Here is a 6188-nt window from a genome sequence, read left to right on the forward strand (position 1 = left end):
TTGGGGTCCCCTGCTGGAGCTGCTGCCCCCGCGACCCGATACCGGATAAGCGGTCGAAGATGGATGGATGGATGTTTTATCACATAGCAAGATAAATAAAATAACAGTACAAAGTAAAGAGGTACTCAGAGAATTATTCAATCCATTATTCAATCTAACTTTGAGTTTGAAATTCAAGATGTTTTTTTTTTTTTCTTGATTTGTTTTACCCCCCCCCCCCTTTTGGGTCACCTCCGGGGCGCCGTTCAAATATATTTGACAGTGTTACGGAGCTGCTTAAAGTGGCTATATGTAATTTGTGTTGATTTCAGCACATTTGCTTTTCTTTACGGTGCTTTATTGCCCACTGTATATTCCTGAATCAGCGTTACCAAAGCATTAAATTGTTGAATCCAACTACGTAGTAATAACTTATTTTATAAGAACTCATTTCATGAAACGTACGGACATTTTACACTATTACAGAGGGATAAGGGAAAAGAAAATAGTAGGCCAACACAAATACGGACTAAAGGGAATACAATGTCCATGCTAAATGGACGGTGAACGTAATTTAATAATGGTGGGCGGATTGATCCAAATTTCGGTAATATCGATACCAACGTTGGTAATGATCAATCCCAGTAATGAGATCAATACTTTATTTTCAGTTTCTCTCCAGTATGCACCGCTGCGGTTTCATCAAAAAGGCGACGTGGCTGTCAGTGTCTTGGTAAGTGCCCCTGCTCCTGTTACAGCGCAGAGCAGGCACACTTTGGGAGTTTCTCAATCTGTGTTCTTCTATGGACTTGTGTTCTTGTGAAACGTCATGTTTGGTGGCCAAAGTACTGACCCAATACACAAGTTAGCATTTCGCCAAGAACAGTTAAAATCCCCGGATGTGATCTTGACACGCCCATTTTACCGAGGATACATCTGATGGTAACTTGTGTGAACTTGGCCGGAACCGGTAACCCATAATTCAATTTGGGTGTAAAGCGCGGATGGTTTCCGGTACACATATTTTCACAATTTACGTCTATTATTAAATCAATAAATTCATTTTTAAGATTTTTTAAGGCGAAAAATCAGCTGTGTAGATTTTTTAAATAGGCAGTTCAACGAAAATTGATGGTGAATTTAAAAAAACTTCGGAGTTTGAAAGCTCCGCAAACCCTGGCGGGCGAGCTTGCTACGACAGCCAGGGATGACTCTCGCAAGCCGGTCAGTCAGTCAGCTCACAGACAACTCTGGTCCCACATTTAGACAGACCACTCTGGCCCCACGTCTAGACAAACCACTCTGGCCCCACGTCTAGACAGACCACTCTGGCCACACATTTAGACCGACCCCTGCAGCAAAGCCAGGTCTTTTATACCTGTACCGCTGTTATATATATCTGTCCTGATCATCCTGGCTCTCCCCACTCGCAGGCTCCTTTTCTGCTTCTCGATAAAGTATATAGACGGCAGTGACTAACTTTACCCAGTCCATCTATAATTGTAATACCTATTTTAACGTTTCTTTTCTGCTTTCAATTAAAATTGAATCCCGAACATTTTTTCCCCGCCGTTGTGTCGGTATTTATATGGTAATTGGCCCGTGATACTTAATGGCACTTTAAATGAAAATGTAACAAAACAATAAAGGCGGTGTGAAGGGTGACCGTCCATGCTTTATTATGAATGCACACATCAAAGCTAACTATAAAGTGCCAAGCGCCCACTATGCTGGGGGGGTTGCGCAATAACAAGAAGAACGCTTCGGCTCAAAACTGTCAACAGCGTTTTGTGCTTCTGAACTTGCAAGTTCATTCTTCCAGGTACAGGCAGAAAGTACGGTCTCCCAAAGAACACAAGTCTGTTCTTTGCTTACTTGGTATTGAGAAACGCCCTTTGTTCCTACTCCCCCCTCTTCTTGATTTGATGTCATACCGTCACATGACTCAGCGGCGCCGGGCAAACAAGCAAGCAAGTAGCCAGGCCCGGCAGCAGCCCACACACACAAGCAGGACAGAGACGGGGGAGGAGAAGAATAGCAGAGAGGAAAAGGAGCGCCTATATCACAAAAACACTAAGACAACACACAAAAGTCATACAAATTCTTTCAAATTTAGAAATTTGATAATGCATCCACCTTAATTATTAAAAATGATTGGTATTGCATCGGCAATACTGGCCTTGGATTTATTTGGTATCGGATAAATCCCAAATTTTGCGATATCACACACCACTATAATTTAATGTAGGCAACCACATCACGCACTACGAATGAAATCACACTGACATATTGCCTACCTGAGGGCCAATTCGGAGACGTTTTTGAATCATTTACAATTCTGTAATAATTAGTTGGAATTCTGTTCAACAGCATTCCAACTATTGTTATCCTGTTCTTTATTATTTCTACTTATGTAAGTTTTTTGGTCGTCCATAACTTCTGAATACTTTTAGCTATTAAAACCATTTAACGTTAAAAATCTTCAGCTCTTTCAGCAGATGATGGGACATTTTCAACTTTCTCCCCACCATTTATACTTTTTTCTATATTAAGCTTTTAAACATGTAATGTTAACATTAAATTCAATGAGAGCAAGCTTCAACCCTTCAAATCCTCCTCTGCTTCAAAATGTATCTCCTCTTACATTCTTTCACCTACAGATGTGATTCAAGATTTAAAACATTCACGGAAAATTTGTGGCATACTTTGTGTTTTGATATCTTTTACAGTTTTTCTGAAAAAGCTGTTTAGGTTTAGTCTTTGACCCGTCAGAATGTGTTGCTGTAGCGCAGTCTACCCGCCGTAGATCATTTTGTCACTTCGTCGGAAAAACCATACCGGGTAAGGGTAGGCATTGATAACTATATAAAAAAACTATATAAAACTAACGTTCTTTTCACTGTTAGTCTTGTTTGGTTTTACAGGTCATTTATGATCATCAGAAGGAACATTACTAAGTTTCAGAAACATGTAAAAGTCACTTTAAGGCAGGGATGTTTTTTATTTTATGTTTTCACTTGGAATAAGAAGAATAGTCTAGTACTGTCCAACTCTAAAAATACACATTGTCTGGCAGAGAGTTACCAACCTTCAAAAATATCAACTGTTAAAATGAATACACTTTTTTCATGGCAGACATTTTGAGGGCAGAAAGGGGAACAGTGTAAGTGATATGGATGGCTGCATTCCATTTAGGTATGCCAGTTCCCAGGCCCGGGTTCTGTGCATGTTGATTCTGGCACGATTTACTGTTGCATCCTTATGGAACAGAGCCACCAATATTGTTATTATTTCCATCTTTTTGTTTCCTGCTGTGACCAAGACCAAATGTCTGCTGTAAAAAGAGTCTATTGTCCATGCAGGCTCTCAGACATGGTTTACTATTACTATTGGACACAAAAATATGATGAAAATGTAGAAGTTAAATCTACTATTTTCTGTATTTTTTGTTTGTTGTTTTTTCTGTTATTGTAACCTGTACTAGTAACAGTATCTGACGTTTGTTTGTTGTTGTAACAGTGATACACACTAAACACTACTGTAGAAGATGTATGAAATGTGGGACAGGTTTTGTTGTGATTCCCGTGTTGAAATGTTGACTGATATGAGTGTATGGACAGACCGAGGACGTTGCGATCAGTGTTTTATGTCTGCTGCGAACAAGAACTAAATTACCTAATTAATGCAACATAATCGCAACGTCTCCCGGCCATTTCTCCCCGCAGAAAGCTGCTACCAGCCAGGCTAAAGCTAATATAGTTAGCCTAAAGAAACAACAGAAAGCTGCTACCAACCAGGCTAAAGCTAATATAGTTAGCTTAAAGAAACAAGCAGAAAGCTGCTACCAGCTAGGCTAAAGCTAATATAGTTAGCCTGAAGATCCAAGAGGTCCGTCTGTCCCAACTATTGTTACGATTCGGAGCCGCGACGCTGGGAACGTAACACTAATCTACTACAGACGTCTGTGTCTGATCTAACGTCATTTACACTGTTTGAATTGTTCTTGGATACACAGAGTTTGTTGCTAGTGCGTGTAACATGCAGCTCTGATCAATTTATCAAACTAACGAGCTGGCCCCACTAGTCGACCACAACCTGAAATTTAGAGGAAGCAACATGCAGTCACTGTCATACAAGTTAGCCTGGATTGATTATTATATGAATACAATGGTGTCATGCTAGACAATCAACGTATTTTTACCTAATTTCCCTCTCCAAAATCACTTCAGAAGAGTAACGTTAGTCACACCGCTTACTTGCTTTGGTGTTTGTAAAGCATTAAAGTTCAACAAAGAATGGTTCACATTTTCATTTTTATCTTCTATGTCAATGCACTCCCCTGCAAAATCATCGCAGTAGTCGAGAATGATTTATTATTTCCAAACAAAGCTATTTATGTCATCTTTTAAAAATTACTTTTTCTTTTTTCATATCGCAAGATATATCGCAGGGGGAATAATTATTGCAATGTAAGATTTTTCCAATATAGTGCAGGCCTACTCTACAGCATTGGTCTTGTGTAGTGTTTGGTGAACTTATTGTATATTTGCACATTCGGTTTACTTCATTTACGGTCCTATTACTAAAAAGTAAAATTACAGCAGTGTGTAACTAGCAGTGTGCTAATTGTGTGTAGTAGGCTGTAATGATATGCAAAATAAAACCAAAATTGCAAAACTCTGCTCCACAAACCTGCGTTGTTGAGCGAGAAGGCAGAATCGGGACACACCCCTTCCCACTCCCAGAGCAATCCTTCTCATCCGTAGCCAATGCTATTCAGTATTAGTCCTTTTGGTGCCTTATCCTTGTTTTGTCTTGTACATTTAGCTAACTGTAAAGACGGCTAAAAGCGAAAGAAGGGAGGGGGAGGGGGTTCGCTGTTCTGAATCAGGTGTCTCGGTCTGTTTCCCAATGGTTCAGTAAACTGCCATTAGCATCCTTAGCACAGGAGTTAAGTGCTGCTAGCTGGCTGGGGGCTGGCTGTGGGCTGACTGTGGATGTGTCTCCGGGCCGGGGCTGTAATGAAAGTGGATGGCTGCTAGCTGGCTGGGGGCTGTGGAATAGATGTGTCCTTGGGGCTGTAATGAAAGTGGATGGCTGCTAGCTGGCTGGGGGATGATTATGGATTTGTCCCCGGGGCTGTTATGAAAGTGAATGGCTGCTAGTTGGCTGGGGACTGACTCTGGATGTGTCCCCGGGCCGGGGCTGTAGTGAAAAAGGATGGCTACTAGCTGGCTGGGGGATAACTCTGGATGTGTCCCCGGGCCGGGGCTGTAATGAAAGTATAGGGCTGCTAGCTGTCTGGGGGCTGTTGTCAGCTCTCATCCTGACTGAAGCCTTGCAGCGCCGGGAGACTGAGGCAGAAGACCGGGGTGTGCTAGCTAGCTAAATTCCCATTAGATTAGTTGTCTATCTTTACAGTTCGGGTTACTGATGAATTGTGTGTTAGCCCGGAGTTGTCAACCTTGGTCAAAACAATCATACTAAAAATAACTAAGCATTTGTAATGGTGTCATAACCTTATGTTACACACCAAGAATTAGCTAACGTTATAGGCCTAGCATTAGTTACTTGCATGTCAACCAGCACCTCTACCAGTAAGCACTTTTTCTCTTTGTTTCCCCTCCAGGTTGAGAGCGGATTTTCCATTACTGTTACCATTACTTTTATTCTTAGGTCTCATTCCAACAAGTGAATAAACCACTGAAATGATATTGGAAACATTATTTTAAGGTACAAAAGAATCTTTGGTGATGGATCGATTAATACTGAAATCAATCAAACGCCACCAATCACTGTCTCGTGGTCCGCTCTGAAAGAACCAATGAAATCTCTCCCTGCCCCGCTGCTCGGACTTTTCCCCCTCCCGTGTACGAGCCTGAGCTCAGTGCGCATTGTCGAAGCATTGAAACAGTAGTCATGATTGTTTTAATCATGGCCCAAATTCTTTCACATGAAGGGCCGAGTGTATCTTGCTGATTACCGTAATTCTTCGTAGATAAAACTTAAGTTTATTATTAAATAAGAAAGTTAAACAGCAAGGGTAACATTCAAGTGGGAGAGGTAACACAATCAAAAAAAACTTACACTAGCTTATCATGAAGACTGGAAGAAGGGTGACGCAGCTGTCATGGCTGTGTCAGTTACTAATGGGCAAAGTAAGACTCTTACTTTGCCCATTAAAAAATATCTCGATACTGTGCTGTATC

General features: G+C 41.1%; 1 protein-coding gene across 4 annotated transcripts in view; it reads right to left on the reverse strand.

Annotated features, from left to right (window-relative positions):
• The window catches only part of smap1 (small ArfGAP 1), a 154270-nt gene that overhangs the window by 44643 nt on the left and 103439 nt on the right, over positions 1–6188 (reverse strand). The window lies entirely within an intron of this gene.

Source organism: Etheostoma cragini, chromosome 17 (assembly GCF_013103735.1).
Source record: "Etheostoma cragini isolate CJK2018 chromosome 17, CSU_Ecrag_1.0, whole genome shotgun sequence".
In the NCBI taxonomy this organism is placed as follows: Eukaryota; Metazoa; Chordata; class Actinopteri; order Perciformes; family Percidae; genus Etheostoma; species Etheostoma cragini.